The sequence below is a fragment of the Ascaphus truei genome, chromosome 5 (genome assembly GCF_040206685.1).
Source record: "Ascaphus truei isolate aAscTru1 chromosome 5, aAscTru1.hap1, whole genome shotgun sequence".
NCBI lineage: Eukaryota > Metazoa > Chordata > Amphibia > Anura > Ascaphidae > Ascaphus > Ascaphus truei.
The window spans coordinates 272,684,341-272,707,961 of record NC_134487.1 but is presented as its reverse complement, the minus strand read 5'-3'; the positions used below and the strand labels follow the sequence as shown (position 1 = coordinate 272,707,961).

The 23,621-nt window shown below is 44.3% G+C and overlaps 1 protein-coding gene across 3 annotated transcripts in view; it reads left to right on the top strand.

The window, feature by feature from the left end:
• The first annotated feature begins 2,691 nt into the window (after positions 1-2,691).
• Positions 2,692-23,621, top strand: part of PDGFRB (platelet derived growth factor receptor beta) — a 101,922-nt gene continuing 80,992 nt past the window's right edge. Inside the window, exon 1 of one of the 3 annotated variants that reach the window (XM_075602069.1) lies at positions 2,692-3,390. The gene's annotated coding sequence lies outside the window, so the exon portion shown is untranslated. The remainder of the gene's footprint in view (positions 3,391-23,621) is intronic. The other 2 variants (XM_075602068.1, XM_075602067.1) reach the window with 2 other exon arrangements.

The following is a 23,621-nucleotide window of genomic DNA, read 5'->3' as shown; positions in this document are numbered from 1 at the left end:
CATCTCACATCTCTCCCCCCCCTGCATCTCACATCTCTCCCCCCTCTGCATCTCCCATCTCTCCCCCCCCCTGCATCTCACATCTCTCCCCCCCTCTGCATCTCCCATCTCTCCCCCCCCCCGTCATCTCACATCTCTCCCCCCCCTGCATCTCACATCTCTCCCCCCCCCCTCTGCATCTCCCATCTCTCCCCCCCTGCATCTCCCATCTCTCCCCCCCCTCTGCATCTCCCATCTCTCCCCCCCCCCCTCTGCATCTCCCATCTCTCTCCCCCCTCTGCATCTCCCATCTCTCCCCCCCCCCTGCATCTCCCATCTCTCCCCCCGCCCCCCCCCCTGCATCTCCCATCTCTCCCCCCCCCCTGCATCACCCATCTCTCCCCCCCTGCATCTCCCCATCTCTCCCCCCCCTGCATCTCCCATCTCTCCCCCCCTCTGCATCTCCCATCTCTCCCCCCCCTGCATCTCCCATCTCTCCCCCCCCATGCATCTCCCATCTCACCCCCCCCTGCATCTCCCATCTCTCAATCTCCCTCGCCCCCCCCCCAAGCTTCTTCGCCCCCCCAACCTCCCCCCACCCCCAATCTCCCTCGCCCCCCCCCCAAGCTTCTTTGCCAAATTGCCCCCCCAATCTCAGTCTCTCCCCCGCATCTCCATGCCATCTCTCCCTGGTCCCACGTGTCCCACTCCCTACCTTATGCGATAATGCAGCCACACTGCCGTCTGCCGGGGTGCAGGAGGGAGCAGGGCCAGAGGGAGAGTCTGGGTGCCGGTCCGGATGGGGAGTTACAGCGGTCAGCGCGGGAGAGCACGTGGCGGCCCCCACCCCTGCGTGACTGCTGCAGCTAGCCCCGCCTCCCATCCAATCCCGGGCCGCGGCTCAGCTGCCTCTACCTCCCTCAGCATATTTTATTAAATTAATGCTGCGACTGCGAGGATCCAGGGGGGGGGGGCAAGCGCCCCCCCTTGCCCCCCCCCTGCGGACGCCCATGGTATTATGTTATGGTATTATGTTTTTATATAATGATGACTTCTGTTAACAAACAGCTTCAATGGAGATTCAGGCAATGAAGGAATTGGTGTGAGACATGCAGTGGCGTAGCAAGGCATGTGCGGGCCCCAGGGCAACATTTTTGGGTTGTGTTTGGCAGCGCATGCGCGATCGGCTCTTTCCTACTGCGCATGCGCGATCGGCTCTTTCCTACTGCGCATGCGCGATCGGCTCTTTCCTACTGCGCATGCGCGATCGGCTCTTTCCTACTGCGCATGCGCGATCGGCTCTTTCCTACTGCGCATGCGCGATCGGCTCTTTCCTACTGCGCATGCGCGATCGGCTCTTTCCTACTGTGCACGATCGGCAAGCTCTGATCGCTCGTGCAGCAGCAACAAAAATATGCATTGCTCACGCTAGAGAGCAGGCCCCCAAGAGCGAGGGCCCCTGGGCTTTCCTCCAGGCTGCCCGGTCTATAGCCACGCCGTGGAGACATGTAAATGTTGAGTATTTCTGTTTTTATTGTCTTTAGGGGTCAAGAAACACATACAACTGACATAGTTGCTTCAGATGACAATCTGAATATAGATGATTAGCGATAATGCCGAGGGGGTCTGTGTATTTCTCTCCTGTCCGCTCATGCTGATGTCACATGTATGATATTTGTTAACCCCTTATGGGCCTGAGTGGTCAGCATCACATTCCCGGCCCCTCTGCCATTCAAGGGGTTAAGCAAGTTTCCAACAACTAATGCTGACATTTGAGCACAGATGTCAAACGTGGCACATTTAAAGATGCAAAGTGTAAGGAAAACGGTGGCAGGTACAGAGACAAAACAATACATCTCATTATAATATTGCAGTGAGCAAATAACCGTTCCTCAAATTGGTTACTGGATACATTGCCCCAAGGGGATGCAACATGAGAGGGATGTTCTAGGGGGTAAATCTATGTAGTCCAAAGTGGCCCTACTGGACGCCTTCGGCCAAAAATACCCATTTGCTTCAGTGGGGGATTTTTGTCCAGAAACAGCCTGAACTGCAGCTTCTGACATTATAAAATAAGGCCCAGTGTTAATTTGCCCTTCTATCGCTAGGCCTATTACATCCTACTAAGTGGTATATAATAGTAAACGTGCCAAAGGCTGAAATATAATATCAACATTACTTTGCCAATTTAAGACGCAATCTGTTTCTGTGTCACAAAGTCTTTAACCAGCAGCTAACTAAATGAACAATACACTGACTCAGAGTTCTAATATCACGTTGTTCATGACTATTGGGTACGTGTGTTTCTAACTACAATGTTCTTCTGTTCTTTGCTAGTGACAACGAGATCAGAATAAGCCCCAAATGAGTCTTTTGAACACATGGTCAATGTTTCATCTCTAGATACTGTAACACCTCAGGTTGCCACAATGCCATTCTGATGAGAAATTGAGGTTTTCGCTGAGGTTTGATTCTGCTCCTGTTTTGTCCTACAGATACTGTGACACGATAAATTGCGGCTGTATTTACGAAGGTGACGGCTCAACTTAATTTGTGGAGTCAGTATAATACATCAGGTCTTTAATAAAACCATGACTCAGCAGCTGGCACTGTTTGTGGATTTTCTAAACATCCCCTCATATCCTGAAAAAAAAAAAAAAAAGAAGAATTAAAAAAAAAAAAAACACAGGGAAAAATCATCCAGAATTGAAAACAGACTCCCAGTCACACTCACCCAGAAGAGAGAGCAAAGGGGAGGGGGAGGTACACAGGGAAAAAGAAAGATCAGAGCAAGACAGGCTGGCTGAGAGGACACCACTATTAACTGTCTCCCAACCTTTTTGTGAAGGGGATTGGTGAGCAGTTGCTCATCTCACAACACTTTTTGATAAAAGACTTTAAGACGTGAGGATTTTTCACCTAGAGTGAAAAAAACTACCAAAAAATGTAGCAACTGTTCCAAACTTTTTTGACCAGCAGGGTACCAAACTTTCCACATACTTCAGATCTCTCGTTGTTTTTACTCGGGGTGCACAGCAAAAAAAAAACCCCAAAAATACTTTCTTGAAAGTGACTGTTCAGTAAGGATGCTGGTGAGTTGATGTGGTGTGTATTGCTCAACAACTTGCCATGCTCCGAGACTACTTCTGTTAATACTTTGGCAAGACTCTCTCTCCCTCTCTCTCCCTCTCTTTCTCTCTTCCCCTCTCTCCCTCTTCCCCTCTCTCTCTTCCTGGCTCTCTCCATATTAAATGCAATGGAAAAGTTTGTGAAACATTCCTGCGTTTGAAGACCTCAGTGAGAAGAAACTCAGACAAGGCAAAGAGAGGAAAGAAGAAAGAAATGCCTGGAAATCTTACTACAGTACATGTTTTTGATGTCTAGTGAAGGACAACAGTCAGAGTGACTAAGGTAAGTGGTCTGCGTCTTCAATTAGTAACCACCAGTAAAAGTGCTTTGTGAAAACTTTTTACTGCCTGATTTTGCTGTCTTCAATGTGTATTAATGTTTTTTGTTTTTTAAGCCCAAGAGGTGGAAATGACACTGTGATGTTTGTGGCAAGAAATGTCTGTGGATTACTTGTGTGCCGCCTCTTCCCACGTTCAGTATGTACATTACACATTCGCCTATAGATGCAAACGCACATCCGAATTGAAATGCAATGATGATTTTTAGTTGGGTTAAAAGCAGGCATTGGCATACTGTCAGGAAACGGTTAAAATGCATATTCATTTAAAGAACAATAGTAGGTTTAAAAAAAAAAAAAAAAAACCCAAGCAGAGATGGCTGAGCTCCAGTTTAATGTCCCAGTTTGTGTAAAACAAGTGGTTTGCTCTTAAAGACACAGTGTTAGATTTCATTTATTTTTGCCAATTCCTGCAGTGTTTTGAAAAGAATATGTTGGAATCTGTAGACTTCTGCAGATCATCCTCTTTAATTGTGTGTGTGTGTGTGTGTGTGTGTGTGTGTGTGTGTGTGTGTGTGTGTGTGTGTGTGTGTGTGTATGTATATATATATATATATATATATATATATATATATATCATATGAACCAGCCCAAAGACCAGTAAAGAGACAGCAACCAGCAAGGAGTAATCCAAACTAATCTGTATTAAAGTAAACAGATACACGAAAGCCAACGTTTCGGTCTCACAGGGAGACCTTCCTCAGGGCCGTGCACGTCTCTTTACTGGTCTTTGGGCTGGTTCATATGTCATGTGGATTCCTATGGGACTAGCAACTGCCTTTTTGCCTTACATCAGAGTGCTGACTGCTTGTTTTATGTTATATATATATATATATATATATATAATATATATATACACACACAAGGCTTTTAATTCAATTCAATAGCTACTGTATAGGAGGGCAAGGTGAGCCATTTAAAGAAATATATATATATATATATATATATATATATATCCAAGGCTTTTAATTCAATTCAATAGCTACTGTATAGGAGGGCAAGGTGAGCCATTTAAAGAAATAAGCAAGATATTCTCTAATGTCAACTCTTTGCTAGATCTATTTAAGTAGAAACATGCTATTTGGGGTTGTGTTCTGTCCTTTTATATTCATGTGTTTGTAGCAGGTACGCCTGTTTAGGTGCAATTATTAAGTGGAAGCTTGTATTTAGGAGCTGAGGGAGAGGCTCGGTGAGTAAAGGCACTGACTTGATAACAATGACATGGAGGTTTAAAGCAGAGGAGCTGTGTTCAAATTCTTGTGTCAGCTTTTTGTGACCTTGGGCAAGTTATTGTGAAACCCACAGTCCCGTTGGGAGAAATGCGCTACATGAAATAAAGTTATTATTTCTATGTTTATGCTTCAGTGGAGGGTGACCCAATAAATGTAACCGTAATGGAAGCAACAAATGCACAATGCATAAAACGAAACATGACTTATAAAGAAAGAAAACAGCTTGTAAAAAAATTATTTGGCTATCTTTTTTTTTTTGTATTTTAAAATACAAGACCATACAAGAGATGGGTCCCAAGAGTTTGTATTCGTGAACAAATACAGTTGTCTTTGACTAGGACACACATCCCATTTTCCAGACTCCAAGGCTGCGTTTATAGTACTGGCTGCAGCGAGGGCGACGCTACCCGTGACGTCGCCGTAGCGAAAGTTGCACTCTGGTGTGCGATGTCACTGGCGGAAGGGGCTATGTGATTGGCTGCTGCCAATCACGTGGTGCGGCTGTCACTGGAAATCTCAAATTCTTTTGACTACAGCGATTTTGGTCACTGTGACATTACTCGACGCCGTCGCACCCACTATGGGCGGTCGCTACGGACTACATTAAGTTGCTGTGTGGCTGCACGCCGTCGCTGTAGCCAGAACTATAAACGCAGCCCAAGGCTCTTTATAGATGTTACCCGATGAAGGACCCTGAGAGGTTGGAAAGCCTGTAACATTTCAACTACTTGTTGGTCCAATAAAAAGTATCCTACCCCCTACTCCCTACCCCCTACTCCCTACTCCCTACCCCCTACCCCCTACTCCCTACCCCCTACTCCCTACTACCTACCCCCTACCCGTCTCCCTCCTTTGTTACTACTTTATAGATGTCTGCGCTAATAGTGCCGGCGACAGCGACGCGACGTCACGCTGCGGTCGCTGGAAAAATCTACCTGACTTGACTTCCAGCGATTGCGACCAAGCCGTCTCTCCGTCGCGTCGCTTCTAGTATAAGCGCACGAGACTGCGGCAATACATTTGTTTTGCAGCGCCATCGCCGGCACTATAAGCGCGGCCATACTCACTTACTAATGGGCATGAAATTAGAACTCAGAAATACCGAGCATGTTTTATCCTCCTCTACCTCAGGAGTGGCTCAGTGAGTAAAGACACTGATTGACACTGAGATTGTTGCAGGGGAGCCTGGTTCAATTCCTGGTGTCGGCTCCTTGTGACCTTGGGCAAGTCACTTTATCTCCCTGTGCCTCAGGCATCAAAAAATAGATTGTAAGCTCCATGGGCCAGGGACCTGTGCCTGCAAAATGCCTCTGTAAAGAGCTGCGTATAACTAGCAGCGCTATACAAGAACATGCTATTATTATTATTATTACCTTCGGATGACCTAGGATTATCCAGATTGGGATTTGCTGAAACAAAACAATAATGACTGGAAATATGAAAATGGATATTGTGGCTATTTAAAACACCAGTCTCCGTTGACCATTTTTTTTTTTACAAAGATAGGACATTTTTAGCTTCGGGGACCCCCCGGTCCCCGAGATATTTAACAATTACGGTAGCGTGTTGCGGTTCTCTCCAGGGGGAACACAATTGCCGTTTAAATCTCCTGCATTATGCAGGATGACATGAAGCCGTGACATCATCTGTCACAGCTCTCCACTGATCACATGACATGGGACATTTAAATAGGTATGTGGGGAAATGAGGTTCCCGGAGCTGAACCGCACCTATTTGGGATGTGACCTATTTGGGACCCTCTAGTTCCCATCCTAGTAATATAAAAGAGGGGGATGGAGGAGGGAACCGCTGCTTTAAAGTAAGGTGACGCTGAGTAAAAGTGACTGTTGTACAGTGATCACAAAGTTAGTGTTCTCCGTAACTGACACAAACAATGAATTCTGCGCATTTTTCTACTATAAGTGGCAATGGTAAAATGAAAACAGGAAAGGACATATTGAGTAATTAAAGTGATTCAGTGAGTAAAGGCACTGGCTGTAAACAATTACACTGAGTTTGAATCCTGGTGTCAGCTCCTTGTGACCACTTTATCTCCCTGTGCCTCAGGCACCAAAAACATAGATTGTAACCTCATCTGTGTAAAATTCCTATATGCTGCATACAACGAACTAGACTGTAATTATGAAGCACTGCGTTCTATTGGGAGAAACGTGCTGTATGTATTAAAGTTATTATTATTAAGAAGAAACAACAGAAAATGTCAAAGAAATACAGGAAATCAGAAGTTAGACATCAAGGAATAGGTAAATATAGAGGAAGGTGGAAATCAAGAGTAGTGAACCCCTTTTAAAAGCCCTACTTCTTTTGGGGCTAAAACGCTTTAAACTGTTGAGGGCCAACCTTCTTTATTATCTGGTTGATCGTAGGCTAAACTTTTAGTTCTAGTTAGTCAACAAACATAAAATACTTCTCATAGTAGTAAAAAAAAAAAAGGATAAAAGTAGATAGAGAAAGCAGGAGCGTGGAATGAAAAATAAGGATGATCTCCCGTGGGTGGAAAACATTCGCTGCATGTGGACTGTAGGGGACAGTTATTTTAGAGCGGGAGATGACAGATGTTGCTGCGTAAATAGGACTGCTAGCTTTGCTGGGCTCACACAGTTGTCTGTGGCTTTGATGACTACTTGGCTGCAGTTCAATTTGAGAACCATGTTCTTTCATTCCATTTGCCTGTCCACTGCTGCTTTTGTCCGCACCGAATCTATGACGTGTGGCAGGCACAAGTGCAGGCTGAATGCCAACGGTGGTTGAAAAGGATATGGAGTATGACATTGTGTTTATCGTGGACTGTAGAAGTAAAATGGCACTGGGTTAGATTGCACTGGTAATGTAATGAAAAACACATAGCAATGCAGATCCCTATGTTATGTCAACTGAAATGTATAGTAACCAGACAATAAGACACATGGCAGGCTACTTGTCTCCAGTCCAGTGCTGAGCGGTGTAGCGCAGAGAATGATTTTCCATACAGACTGAAGCTGCTCCCAAAGCCGTCTTTGGGGTCCAGGCGAAGTGGACCCCAGCTCAACTCTGGACCTGAGACTTCCATTAAAACAACCCTGGTCATTCAGCGTTACAATCAGGCCCCTAACAGCACAGCTGCACAGCCGTTGATTAAACAGATTATTTTACAGAGACATGATTAATGGTCATACTTAATCTTTAAACAAATATGCATGTCAAGTCCATTTTTAAGTGCAGTAAATGTATGCACGTGAGCCCCTTTCCGAAAATGATGATGCTGCAGAGGTTATAGTGATTGCTGTCACACACTTGGAGCCCTTGAAAAGCAAACAAGGCAGAAAGTTTGCGCATCCCTGATTTAGAACACAGCTGGCCAACCTGAGGCCATGGCATTCGGAATGGGAACCTGAAATGCAAGCTCAGAAATCACATGGAAACCTTTTGAATTCGGAGTCTTCTTTTTTTAATTTATTTATTAGGATTTCTATTTTTTTCTTCTCTTCTCAATAAAAAAAATGTTTATACTATTTTAATGTTTTTATTATCCTTGTTTACTTTTGCTGTTATTTAGTTTCGGTTTAGCTATTAAACCGGATGTAGGAGGCAGTAGGACAGCATTTATTGGCACACCTGAAAAAAGATTGTCCGCCCCTGACTTAGAACATGGCATGAAATAATTAAATGCATTAAAACATATAGCAAAATATGGGATATAACTATTATAGCACGTCATCTATAGTTAATGCACATTCAGTGTAAAAAGGCAATTCACATGCTTTTTTTTTTTACACATTTATTTTTCTTTTTTTGCACTGAATTGAAGTAGGCTGTCCCCGGAGCTGAACCCCACTTCATTTCAGCACAGGGGACCCCCTGCTTCCAGAGATACATACCTTGGTAGGAGGTGATAGTAGCCGCTCCGGCTGGGTAGGAGGGCTCATATTATGGCCAATAGGAAGCCGTGACGTCATCTGGTGCAGCTTCCTATTGGCCCACACAAGGAGGAACTTTAAAAAGCAGAGAGATACTGGAACCCCCTTCTGAGGTAAGCATCTCTGGAAGCAGGGCTGGCTGGTAATATTGCGGGGCTCGGTGCAGGGAACTGGTGCGAGGCCTCTTACCTTCTCCTTCGCGATGTCTTCCTGCAGTTTTCCTCATCATGGCGCCACGGCGTTAATGGTGTTTTCTTGCCATGACAAAGGGACATCACGTGACATCAAAGGGTGTCCCATGTCATAACAATGTGATGCCACATGACGCCCCATTGTCATGTCAACGTGACACCTTTACCCAGTCTTTGTTGGTGTAATATTTATAGTATTCCGTAAGTCTGGATAATTAATACCATGTTCGGGACCTTCCGTAGGAGCCATTGGATTTTCCTGTCTGGAGCCCTGATTGGAGCCTAGAAATAAGGACACAAAGAAGGGGATCATATAAAGAAATACAAAGGCAATCGGAAGGCACACAGCACTGGGATGGAGGGATGGGATTCTGTTGTTAGGTGGCAATCCATTTCTCCAGAACAGAAAGTTTGCAGATCAGGGATTCCTGCAAGCTGGGCTTTGTCCTGCCGGAGGCTTGCTACCTAGCAACAGCTGGTCGGAAGGTTTCCAGTTGTGCCCACCAGGCTGCGCACTGGGTAAAGGGAAAAGACACTCCGTGCAGCTGCCTTAGTAGCATCAGCACCCCTGATAGTGTCCTTTGAACTGTGAGACATTGATGCGAGATTGGTTCATAGATGAGTGTATCCAACCTCGAATAGTATTCATTTTGGCAGGTCCAGCAACTGGGTAATGACTTGTCTAAGAGTGGAAGTTCTCTTTAGGTAGACAGACACTTTACACAAAGAGAATGGTCTTCTGTTCATTTTACTGGGGATCTGGCCATAGTACTAGTTCTTATTCTTCCCTTAAGGAAATATGAACCAGGGAGAGCTTAGATAATCTAGCCACGAAGGCCAGAGCCAGTAAGAAAGACAACTTTCTAGATACGGATCTTAAGTCTATGGGAGTGAGTGTTGCCTAGAGAGGACAGAAAATCTAATAGAGGCTTAATATCCATGTTTTAGTGTATTTGGATAAAATAGGTCTTGCTAAAGCTGTGCCTTAGAGAGGGTGCCCAAGGCTGTGTCATAAGACCCAAGAGGGCAGATGTTGCCAAAATCTCTTGAAACCTGTGGGCTAGGAAATCTAAGACCGCGTCAAGATTAATCGGTAGTGGGGTTTGTGACTCCCTGGAAATATGCCAAAATCTTAAGTTGTGAATGATTGCATTATGCCTCAGTCTAGTACGTGGTCTTGGTGTGTAAGGAAGAGACTTCCATCCATGTGGACCGTGAGAGATCCAGTAAGAGGTTCGCCAACCCCTAAAAGCAGTTGAGGGTGATCCCTAATGGAAGATGGGTCTTTTTAGAGGATGTGAATCAACGGTGACCACTGCTTGGATGGCCAGATGTGGTGTATCAACACCATGCAACAAAAAAATTACAGGGTGCAATATATCAATGAATGATACTCACAAATCCTAGAATTTAAGAATAATATATATATTATATAATCAACCCTATTGAATCACTTAATAAATGGTACGAATAACATGTATATTCCCAGTATATATATACTGTATATATATATATATATTTTTTTTTAAACCATCCAGAATCACATAAACAAGACTATAAACGTTTTTTGAAATGCTAATATCATGTTAATGTGAAATGACCAATCCTCTTCAACAGATAACCACAAAGAAAAATAAAAGGCGCAACCATAAAATCTAAACATGTTCTACGGTGGGGTGATCAATTGTTGGTACTCTATCCACGCATGTCTTAGGATGTCCGGTTTGGAGTCTTGTGGTTGACTTAACTTACCTTGGGAGTTGAAATCTTGTGAAGGACCAGATGGAAGGTTGACCTAATCATGTTGGGAGTTCCCTCCTCATATACCAGGCTATTTTACCATTCTTGCTTTTGCTTGTGCAATCTTTTTGGTGCTTTTTACTTATAAAAGGAATCTATATCAACACCACTGCTTTCACCTGGGAAGTTCTGTTTTTCTGCAAAACCCTTGAGAGGAGAGATGGGGTGGAAGGGCATATAAAAATTCTAGGTCTGTCCATGTAAATGAGAGAGCATCCATTTTCTGTTACTTGGGTCCAGACCTGGGATATAAACCTCAAAATCTGTGATGAGCATGGGGTGGCAAAGAGATGTGCAGCCATCCTCCTTAATGTGTCTGCCAGGAGAAGTAACTTGTCCCTCCTGAGAGACAATATGAAGAGGGTTAGCCTTTGGCGAGAGAGCATCTGCTACCTTGTTGGCCTCTCCCGGGAACAAACTTAGCTGAGAGATAAATCTGTCTTGAAAGAGTCCAAGACCAAATCTCCAGAGCTTTGCAGCAGAGAGCTTTGGAGCTGGTGCCACCCATCTTGTTCATATAGGACATTGCCATCCTGTTGTCCTTCTGAATCAACACCCTTGCATTGTGGTAGCCCTGAGGGACTAGGTACTGAAGAGCAAGCTTAGCTGCTCTTGGTTCTAAAAGAGTTATGTGGAGGTGAGACTCAGCTGTTGACCAAATACTGTAAATAGCCCCCTTCTAGGAGAATTCCCCCAACGGAAAAGGAAGAGGCTCTAGAAGGGGACAAAAAGGATGAAGAGAAAGAAGAGTCCATAGTTGAAAATCTTTCCTTGAGAGCTAATCTATATAGATTAGAGCTGACCAGGGTCTCGCTTGACGAATATGGGGGACCAGAACAAATTGGAATTGTTTGCACAGAAGAGGAGCTTGGTGAAAAAACAGGACTAATGCTAGTAATTTTGCAAGGACTTCTGCTTTTGTTCTCAGTTTACAGACTTCATAATTCAAGTAAAGGTGTGGGGAGCGTTGGATAGGCCGAAAACCATGACTGTCCATTGATAGAAGTGCCCTTTCCTCCTGAATCTATGAAGCCTTCTGTGATTGGGATCAATTGGAATTATGTTAAAAGTGTCTTTTAAATCTATTTTCATGTAGAAAGAACAGGGTTAAACTATAGTGGAACTATCGGACAGACCTTTCATTCGTAATTTTTTATGCCTGATTAAATGGTTCCGTTTTTTTATATTTAGAACAGGTTGAACCCAATCATCTAGAGTCCATACAGGGAGAAGATTGCTAACAGTCTGAGATTGAGATGTCTGCCAACTGTATTCTACCCTGCTGTAGAGTCGGGGAGAAGGCAGAGTGTAGATGAGAGCTGCAGTTTTGCAAGGAGGGAGAAAGCTAAAAAGGAAAACTCCTAAAATTAAGTGATAATCTGTCCTCTGGGACCCACTTGTCTACATGGATCTGCCACAGAAACAGTTTCCCATTTAGGCACCTGGGAGTGGAAGGGGGAACCTACTTGGTTGTGGTTTATGATGGCCTACCTAATATTTAAAGGAATTGAGCCTCCCATAATCATGGTGAATCTGGCCTTGAAGGGGGATTTCATCACTGGACCCTGGCTAGAGTTTTCAGCAGTCGCTCAACAGGGTCTGATGAACCAACCCTCCCTAGGGGCATGCACTGCACTGCACAACTTTTACAACCTACTGGGCTATTCTTCAGGAGAATTGCATTCCGACCCGCTATTGCTACGTGGCAAACCTCCAGAAGAACAAAGAGAAAATCTAGATCTCAAAGGTAGACAAATAAATTCTGTTGAAATACACGCTGGGATATTTATTTTGGTTCTAAAAATAATAATCGTTTTTTGGTTTAAGGATAAGTAGTGTGTAGGGTCGGGAAGGTTAATTGATCGAACACGGGATACGATAGCTCAAGGAAGAACAATGACCAAGGACAGCAAATACCAATACAATAGAGCTGGCTTCAATACATTCCAATCTGAGCATTATCGCGAGGAAACTCCTATTTAAGTAAATGGGAGTTTCCAGGTGTTGGTGACCCGACTGGCACTATTGTAGTTTAACGAATAACTCATAGAGAGTGAAAACTGTATACAGCATAAAAACAGATGAAAAGGAGGAAGAAAAGAAGGTTGCTACATATTACATGTTTGTGGTGCATACACTTACAGATTGTGACCTTAAAAACGATTGTATACAAATACTCGCCCCCATATGTGGTTGGAAAGATAAATAATAAACATCACACATTCAACGCAGGATTTACTGCTAGCAAACACCAGCATTTAGGTAAACAAGAACACACTATTACTGTACTTTCTATGTTCAAGCACAGGCAGAAAACAGACAGTAATACACGATTCCCCAGAATCCTCAGTGAGCCAGTTGATGCTTGTTTTCATTTACATGAAAGCGTGCAGCGGTTCTGCTAAAATCCTCGCGTTTTGCACACTTTCCTTTGTACATTTCAGCTGCTTTGAGAGAGATGTGACTGAATTCTTAATACTGGTGAGACAGCAATTGGCACTGTTAAATCGCTACATTCATGTATGAATTGCTTTAACTGGCGAGACACACTGTCTTATTTGTACTAAAAAAAATGTGTTTGCTTGTGGGTTTGCATGAAATGAGGCCAGGAAAAAAGAGAGAGAGAAACGACCATTTCCCTTTTACCAGTAACTGCAGCCAGTTTGTGCAAAAAGGAAAAAAAAGCTGAGTTTGCAAGACCTAAGAATGGTTGCCCTCAAACTGAAAGACAGGCCAATATTTTATTGGCTTGTAGGCTGAAACCAGGAGAGCCTCAAATCTGAAAACAATTGCATATGATATATAAGGTGTTTTTACAACCTTTTGCTGTATTTATGTAGAGGTGAGATTCCCTGATGTTTCTGTGAATGCACGTGCATTGTAAATCAGACACAACTGCATATCAGCTGCCAGAAGCCAAACTTTCATATGGATAGTATTAAGTGTCTCATTTTGGAGCAGTTTATACCCCTCGAAGAGCCTGCTTTTGAGTCATCATATGATTAAACAGCACTTGTTCATAACTTTCAGCAGATCAGCCAAACCAATCTGTCCAACGAACCTTCAGTTTCAATCAAAGAGCTTTGCCTCTTGCAAGGTCCAGCCATAAATTCACTTAAAATACTATTAATTCCTTATCATTGCAGGATAATGTTTTTGTAAGTTACTAGCTACTGGCTTTGCAATACTAGTTGGATTAGTTTTACTTGTGGAAGAGGTGTCTATAACACAGACAGGAAGATATGCTTAAGAAAACCAATTGTTTGGGTAAACACCAAAACCTTTACTAGCAAGTCGATGATTTTGGATGAAAGGTTTCTGGACCGCTGTTGGAATTTTTGGGCCAGCTAAAGTTTACTGCATGCTTACTTGAAGGGCAATTTTATGCATGGAGACCATGGATGTTCACTAGCTAGCTCAGTGTTTTCCAAACTTTTTTTTTTGGTTAAGGCAGGGGGGTGCAAACTTTTTTCCTGCGCCCCCCTGCCGGCGGTTCCCCTCACTCCGTGGCTCCAACCCACCCGCCCCCCACCCCCGCTTACTTCAGCGTCGGCTCTGGCGGCATGACGTCACGTTGCCATAGCAACGTGCTGTCACACGACCTTGCAGCGTAATTTGACGCCTCGTTGCCATGGCGACACGTCTTAGAAGCCGCCGGAGCCAAGGTATGTAAGGTTTACAGAGGTATGAAGAAGTGTCCGGGAAGCGCAATATGTGAATAAAGATAAATAAATCGTAATAGTGCAATATTGTTATGATTATGATCAGAATGAGATGTCTTGGCTCAATATTTAATACTCACAAACGTGAGAGGATATAAGGCACGTAAAGGTATCTTTAGGGATGTAGTTTTCACTCAGTAGACAAGGGATGCAGAACTCAGTGTTCACCCAAATATCTGGACTCCCAGGGACCTTAAGAAATACAACTGGACATAGTGCAGACCGTCTGTACAATTTATAATTGGTAAGTAGAAAAAGGGAGTTACACTCACATGATATCAGTTAAAAACAAGCATTTAGATCTCTCTGGATCTCGCCAGCCGAACGAATGATGTCTCCTAGCCCCTCTCTCGTGGCGTGCGTTCCAGCGGTGCGTTCCACTCAACCGGAAGTGATGTCATCCGCTCCGTCCACTTCCTGGGGTTTCGGCCGGCTCAGAAGAAAAACGTCACTCTACGCGTTTCACCACATAGGTTTCATCAGGAGTGACTCCTGATGAAACCTATGTGGTGAAACGCGTAGAGTGACGTTTTTCTTCTGAGCCGGCCGAAACCCCAGGAAGTGGACGGAGCGGATGACATCACTTCCGGTTGAGTGGAACGCACCGCTGGAACGCACGCCACGAGAGAGGGGCTAGGAGACATCATTCGTTCGGCTGGCGAGATCCAGAGAGATCTAAATGCTTGTTTTTAACTGATATCATGTGAGTGTAACTCCCTTTTTCTACTTACCAATTATAAATTGTACAGACGGTCTGCACTATGTCCAGTTGTATTTCTTAAGGTCCCTGGGAGTCCAGATATTTGGGTGAACACTGAGTTCTGCATCCCTTGTCTACTGAGTGAAAACTACATCCCTAAAGATACCTTTACGTGCCTTATATCCTCTCACGTTTGTGAGTATTAAATATTGAGCCAAGACATCTCATTCTGATCATAATCATAACAATATTGCACTATTACGATTTATTTATCTTTATTCACATATTGCGCTTCCCGGACACTTCTTCATACTTCACATCACGAGGATTGACCGAGCAATCTCCACCGGGTTACAGCTGCATCTTCATAAACATTTGTATAAGTATCACTGTTTATATATTTTTGCTTATATTTTTTGCACTAGTATCACTGTGTATCAACTGATAATCTAGAGCGCCACATTTTGATAAGTTTCCTTTTATAAGGTTTACAGAGGCCCTGCAGCTCCCGCGCCCCCCGCAGTCAGTCTCCGCGCCCCCCACTTTGCACACCGCTGGGTTAAAAAACCCTACGTGAAATTCTGAGGAATCCCAAACCTCACTAACAGCGCTTCTGACATAAGATGCATGGTAAATTCTTCTGTATTTGGTACAATTTTACAATTACCTGAAAATTATAGGGAACCCTCAAGGGATGCCCAGGGAACCCACGGGTTCCTAGGAACCCTGGTTGAAAAACAATGAGCTAGCTAATTAGTGTGATACACCAACTATTTATCAGCTTTATCCTGTACATTACAGTTAAAACATGCATTCTCTTAAGAAACCAGGAAATAAAAATATCACTTGTCAGACAAGTTTGCAACACTTTTCACCGTTATCTCTTAGACCAAGTCCATGGTGGGTGCGTGCGGGCACCAACCGCGCTACTGGCTTCACGCTTGCCTCTAGCTTCAGCGATTTGTGCATTCTAATTGGATGCGACGAGGGGGCGTGGCCGTGACGTGACCGGGCCGTCGCGCGAGGAAACAAATGTATTTGTGTAACAGGTTTTCCCCCACCCTCTGGGAGATTTCACTGTTACCTGTACTCTCGTTGTGCTGTACCTGTGAGACTTACAGGATTGCTGAGTGTCCGCCGATGGTAGTGGGGAAGACAGGACAGGCTATTGAATATAGAGCTCTCATCTCATTCTGAGTACAGTGCCTCCCTTCCCAGCAGGCCCCATCAGTGCTGAGTGCAGCAAAACCATCTTGCACTCCCCTTGATAAACTGCGGTCACTGGCAGGAGTATAACAGCAGCAACTGGTCTTTGTTGAGTACAGCCGTACACATCAACAATGCCTTTTCTTCATTGTATGTATACAGTGTGTTGCTAGATATGAAAAGTACTGTAATCGTACTTATGCCATAATAACTAATTAGGGAAAGCATGCAACTTGCAACTTGTCCATTGGTGCAAAAGTAAAAGTCCCCACACAGCACACTGAATGCTCCCTTGTTGAAGTTATACACTGCAAATAGATGCATTATAGTATTATTTAAGCCTGAAGATCTAATAGCCTAAACAATTCCTCCTTGATATGTAATAGAATTCTGGAAAATGTTAGATAACATTATTTTGACAGTATTTAAACTTTGTTTTATTTTTTTTTAAGATTAACCTGAACTTATTCCAATGGGTATTTGACCATGGCAGAATTATTATGAAAACTGTCTCCTTACAAAAGGAGGTATCTTTCCATTTGCTAACTATTCCCTCAAATACGTCTGCTACCATAGCATGGGACCTCTTTCGGATGCGCTTCAATGTACCTCTGTTATTTGCTGTTTCCATCTGTGTTGCCCAGCAGCCTGGGAAATACACCATAAAAATAGTCAATGTAATAGTGTAATTAGGGTTTCTGCAAATAGTCATGTAATCCTTTGCCTTCCATTTCATTCCAAACACATGCACACTGGAAGCACACATGTAAAGATGCAAATATGTCTTTCCATTCCTCGGAGTTCACAATGATCTGTGGTTACTATGATTGGAACACCCCATTCCTCAATGCCTTAGGCAGTAAATCGTGGGATTTTATTGAGCACTTTATAAGAGTGGTGTTAGGTGATTTGAGGGCTCAAATTTCAATGTGATATTTTAGTTTAGCCTGCATATAGATCCGGAACATATCATTTATTCTAAAAGTGTTTGTGTTCATTTCTGAATCACTGCGATGATAGATCTTTAAGAGCCATAAATAAGTATGACAGAAACGGGGTTACAAAGAAAAATCATGTATAAAGTAAAAAGAGGAAATAGATAACGATAAACAGGTAGTTCTCGCTATCCAACGTTTCACTTGACAACGAATGGCATATCCAACGCTTTACAATGCAACCCTAAGGGCCGTTTTTCGACGCCGGAACGGGTTATCCAACGCTCACCGCCACTGATTAACATGGGGCTCACTTTACAATGGTTTCACTATCCAACGCTACTCCCAGAACGGATTCCGTTGGATAACCGAGGGCTGCCTGTAACACTTAAATGTGGAAGTCTTCACAATGTAAAATGGGTTAAATCATGATTTACATTGAAAGCATTCTACTTTCCAACTTTTTTTCTTCTTATTTTCATGTCGTAAAGCAGCGGTGCGCAAACTGGGGGGCGCAAGATTATTCAGGAAGGGGCGCGGCGGTTACAGAGGCCCCACGCTCTTCCCCCAAGGCATTTAAATGAATGCCGGGGGTTCGCGTGAGGCCTCTGCAACTTCCCTTACCTTCTCTTCGGGGACGCGTCGCCATGGCAACGCAGCATCAGATGACGCTGCGGGGTCATGTGACATCACGTTGGCATGGCACTGTGACCCCGCGGCGTCATTTGACGCTGGGAGCCGAAGAAGAAGTAAGAGAGGGGGGGCGCGAGTAGAAAAGATTGCGCACCGCAGTTGTAAAGCATGTGACCATATATAATTCTACATTCTTACCTAAACCTGGCAATCGTTTGAGGCTCCTGTTATAAAGCTGTCAAAAGCCTAACATAATGGCTGCTTCAGTCAGTGTAACTCAGCAGTTACAATGTATTCTTATTATTACTAAGGTAACATTATCTATTGTTACAGTTTACAGCTCAAACTGCTGGAAACATTTGCAACAAATTATCCCAAACAAGGATTGCAAAGATCGTGTACTGCTTGGGAGGTGGGCTAAAAAAAAGGGATGAGCAAATTTTGGGGGGCTGATTTGTACCCGCAGTGGATCGGCCGGTTCCTCTGGTCCGTGGATTTCAGTGGATCAATCTCAAAAAGGGCGATTCGCGTTTGGCGATTTTTTTATTATTATTATTATTATTATTACTACTGCCAATACTCTCCGTGGATTCCGCAATCAATGGACGGATTTGCAGAATCCAATCTGCAGAATTTTAAGAATTCGCCAACGAGTTGCGAATCTGTGGATTGGATTGCACAAATCCGTCAACGGATTGTAACCAGTGGCGGTTTTTGATGAATTGCGCAGATTAAAACTGACCAAATCCATTTGCAGATTTTACACCGCAAAACAAATTTGGGGGGAAGGTGGGGGGGGGGCGAAAAAAAATCTAGGAAAACGAATTTGGGCGAATTCGCCTATCTCTAATTAAAAACTGCTATAAAAATCAAAGTAGTAAGAGTTGAATACAGTCACTATTATCTAATACAGTACTACAGAACTGATTTATTTATTTTTAAAAGATCACGTTTTGCTGCTTTCAAATTTAAATCCTAAAGGCATTAAAAAAAAAAAAGCATAATAATCTGCAAATGCAGAACCTCATTGCAATGGAAGAGTGAAACAAACGAACACACACTTCAATATTCCAACCACAAGAAGTGTCAGTGAACTATTGAAACTGTGAAGCAATATTATCTGTGAACGCGCGAGCCTTGGAGAATGTGCACAAGGTCTGCAATAACCGGCTGTGGAGAAATGTTACTGGGGCTTCATCCCAAAGGGAATTCCAGCTTTGTAAGCTTTGTAATTTTTATCATTTCAATTTAGCTATAGCCTGAGGTTTCTTTTCTTTATCCAACATCTTTCGTTTCCCTCTGGTCCACTGCGGTCTGCTGAACCTTACATTAGTTTCCTTGATTGGCAAAGGGTTACAAAATAAAAACTCTGCTGGTCAACATAAGATCCTGCATACATTTCTCATTATCATATGTCAAAGTTAACTCCGCTTTGCTCTATCGCAGTGGTGAGCGACTCCAGGTCAGGGCAACAGGTCAGGTTTTCAGGCTATCCCTGCTTCAGCACAGGTGGCTCAATCAGTGACTCAGTCAAAGACTGAGCCACCAGTGCTGAAGCAGGGATATCCTGAAAACCTGACCTGTTGGTGGCCCTTGAGGACTGGAGTTGAGAACCCCCAAACTTTTTCTGCTGCGCCCCCGTCTTATCTGCCTCGATGCACGCGCCCCCCTGCCTGCCTTAGAACTGCGTCAAATGACCCTGCGGGGTCATGTCACGTGACCAGCATCCTCATTTGACGCGTGTGATGTCACGTCTCATGACCCCCGCATTGCAATATCGACGCTTCACAGAGCGTCTGAATCTGGGTAAGTAAAGAGTTGCAGAGGCCTCATGCGATCCCCCGGCATTTAATTTAAAATGCCGTGGGGAAGAGCACAGGACCCCTGCAAACACCCACGCTCCCCCCCCCCAGCACAATCTCCCGCCCCCCTGTGCTATAGTATCCTTGATGTGTATAGAGGCGTGGGGGTTAATCAAACACATTGGCCTAATTGTGGGTGTTTGCTTTAAGGACAGAGTAACAATTCTCCAGAAATCCTTAAGACTATTGCCCACATGTATACATCTTTGAGTCTTATTTGCAGTGAATCGTTTTGACGGACAGTTGAGGTAGAAATGATATTGAGATGTGTGGAGGAGGATAGGAAGGAGATCCCTCCTACGCTACAAGATGTTTTACAATCACTGCAGTAAGACATTCCTTTTAATTGCTAGAGAAGTTTTTCTCTCTGCATCCTGTCCCTTCAATGACAATGTGGTGAGGCTGACAAACGCATAACAAGCAGATAATGTTTTGTGATACCATTGCACGGTGGAGGGTTTTTGTCACCTTTTTTTTTTAACCACCATAACTTCTGTAATGTGTGGTTGAAACCTATTCCAGCTCCATGTTGCAAAGTCATTATAACTAACCTCCCACTGATACCCAAAAAGTCAAAACAACTGTCTGTGACGAGGTTTACTGGCTCTGCACTTCTTAAACCCAGACTGTGCTGAAAGCTGTGTAATACAGCAGGCATAAGCTTATAAGGGGTCCATGTTAAAATGGACATGTAGCAAAAAATCACACTGTGTGCTCATTTGTGTGTCATTTCCCAGCATCCCTGGCTGCAGTGGAAGCACTTTATGCTAAGACAGCGTTGCGCAAAGTGGTGGGCGGGAGATTTGTCTGGGGGGGATGCGGGTGGTTGCAGAGGTCCTGTGCTCTTCCCCACAGCATTTAAATTAAATGCCGGGGGATGGTGTGAGACCTCTGCAACCCACTTACCTTGATTCTGAAGGCTGCTATGACACGTCGCCACAAGAGGTGAGGGGGGCGCGAGCACAAAGGGGGGGAGAAGGCGAGGGAGGGGGGAGAGGCAAGGGGGTCATAACTCTAATACTTTGCGCACCCTTGTGCTAAGAGATGGTGAAAAGCAGGGTTGCAGACCTATCTGAGACATGTGATTGTGAATGTGCTCACAAGTGGTATTTTTGTTTGTTGTGATACCTTTTGATACTCTTAGGAGAACTGTTCTCTTCTACCTTTTATCTCTGTTGTTATTTTAATTTATCCACAACCTTTACATTTGAACATGAGACCCAAGTTACAGCCTAACATGTCTCTTTCCAGCATCCACGTGTTAGCTAAATGTGCAGTTTAGATCAAGTCTCCTGCCAACTGGCAGATGGAACCAATTTAGGAGAGAGAAAACAGGCATTAACTCAATCGTCCACAAATTTTAGTGCCATTGCCTTCTCTGCATCTCTTTTAAAATAGTGCATGCGTTCCTAACAGAGAAATTGTCAGCTTGTAATCTTGACGTCTTCCATACCACATATAATAATTGGCTTAGAGCCCTGGCATCTTACAGCCAAACAATTAACCCCAGATAATAGCCACATATTTTACTTCGTCATCGTAATATCACATTCTTGCTGGTGTTCCATTTCAGGAAGAAATAGAGCAGCAGTGCGCAAAGCGGGGGGGCACTGGATTTTTTTTGGGGGGGAGGGCGCGGGTGCTTGCAGAGGTCCCGCGCTCATCCCAGAGGCATTTAAATTAAATGCCGGGGGATCGCGCGAGGCCTCTGCCACTCACTTACCGGGGTTCTGCAGAGCTGCAAAGACGCGTTGCCATGGCAGCGCGGTGTTAAATGCCGTGGTGTCATGCGGAGTGACGTCACATATCTGTCTCCATGGCAACGGGGTCACGTGACCCCTCAGCATCATTTGACACCTCCATAAAAAGGTGAAGGGGGCGCGAAAGCGAGGGAGAGCAAGCAGGGGGGTGCAGCTCAAAAAGTTTGCGCTCCCCTGAGCTAGGGTATTCCCATCAAAGGACATCCACTGCGCTTCCAATGAGTGTGGTGTTTGTGTACAAAGCTCACAAAATATGTGCCTTGGTATTATTATTTTTATTATTGTTTATTTGTAAAGCGCCAAGATATTCCACAGCGTGGTACAATGGGGGAATAGAGTGATGTATATCACAATTAACATACATCATACTGTATTACATAATAAAGCTTGGCCCCCTGCAGAAGCACTTACCAATATGCCCTCCTACTGTCTCTGCACGTTCCTCCTACCTACAAATTAGATTGCAAGCTCCTCGGAGTAGGGACTCCTCTTCCTAAATGTTACGTTTATGTCTGAAGCACTTATTCCCATGACCTGTTATTTATATTATTTGTTATTTATATGATTGTCACGTGTACTACTGCTGTGAAGCGCAATGTACATTAATGGCGCTATATAAATAACGACATACAATACAATAAACAGAATGACATACAAATAAGGACAAACAGACACACAAGACGTAGTGAGGACCCTGCTCGTGAGAACTTACAATGTAGAGGGAATAAGGGACAATGTTGAGACAAAAGGTAAGGTGCCTGCTCATTGTGGGATGAAGTATGGTCCAGTCACACATCTGGTCTTATTAAGGTTGGTTTGTGGAGTTGTCCCAATAGGGTTGGGAGGGGGAGGGGTGGATGTTAGAAGTATGCCAGATAACTCACCTTTTTAATGAAACCTTTCAGACAGTTTTTGAATGTCTGAAAGCTGGGAGACAGTCTGATGTTCCTGGTAGGGAATTTCAGAGAAAGGGGGCAGCACGGGAGAAGTCTTGTACGCGGGAGTGGGAGGAAGTAATAAGGCTGGATGAGAGGTCAATGTCGTGGGCAGAACAGGGGTCGTTTAGGTATATAGTTGGTGACGAGGGCTGAGGTGTAAGTGGGGCCAATGCCGTTAAAAGCTTTATAAGTTAGAACTAGAGTTTTAAATGTAATTCTAGAGGATAATGGAAGCTAGTGTAGGGATTTGCGTAGTGGAGCAACACTTGAATAGGTGTTCACCACATCTCAGAACTCAGAAGATGTTACACAAATTAAAAGGGAGAAAATTATGGCAATAGACACAGAATTTCAGATAATTCATTAAAATGTGTGGTCAACGCAAGTATCTCCTCACTATCTCTATTTACTGCTCATAGCCAAATCATATGCATAATAAGCATCTTGAAACATCGATGCTAACCTTTGCATTCACCAAATAACTTTCTTAGCATAAATAGAACAGTTGTTTTTGTACCTTAATTCATAGGTGGGTATAGGCAGAGGCGTAACTACATTTCATGGGCACGCTGCAAAAATTTTGAAAGGCCCCCCTAAAAAATCACTAAATAAATTTAGTTTCAATTGGGTCCCAATTTCAGCGGCCTTGTGAGTTCCCCCGCCCCTCTCTCACACCTTGCTCTCAGCCCCTCACAGCCCCCCCTAATCCTCACACTTACCTTCTCATCCTCACCCTCCCTTATTGTCTCCCTCTCTCCTCCCCACGTTTCCCTCCCTTTCTTACTCTTCCTGCCTCTCTCCCCCTCTCACTCTTCCCCCTCTCACAACCCCGCTCCTCACTCAATTCCCCCCTCTCCCCCACAAACACACAAACACTCAATCCCCCCCACACACACTCTCAGCCCCCCCACGCACACACTCAGCCTCCCCACACACACTCAATCCTCCCCCACATACACTCAAATTCACCCCTCACACACACACTCCCTAACCCACATAACACAATTCCCCCCCACTCAATTCTCTCACACACACTCTCAATTCCCGCATTGACACACACTAAATACGCCACACACACTCAATCTCGCCCCCCCCCCACACACACACTCTATCACAACAGACACACACTTTACCTGTGGCGGGGCGGTAGGCATGTTCCGGTCCCGTGAGCTGATGCAGACTGGGGTGGGGATACAGGCAGGGAGAGGTGGGATTGTCTGGGTGCAATCATGGGGATGATGGGACGCATCAAGCAGAGAGCAACAGCCGGCGCGGAACTT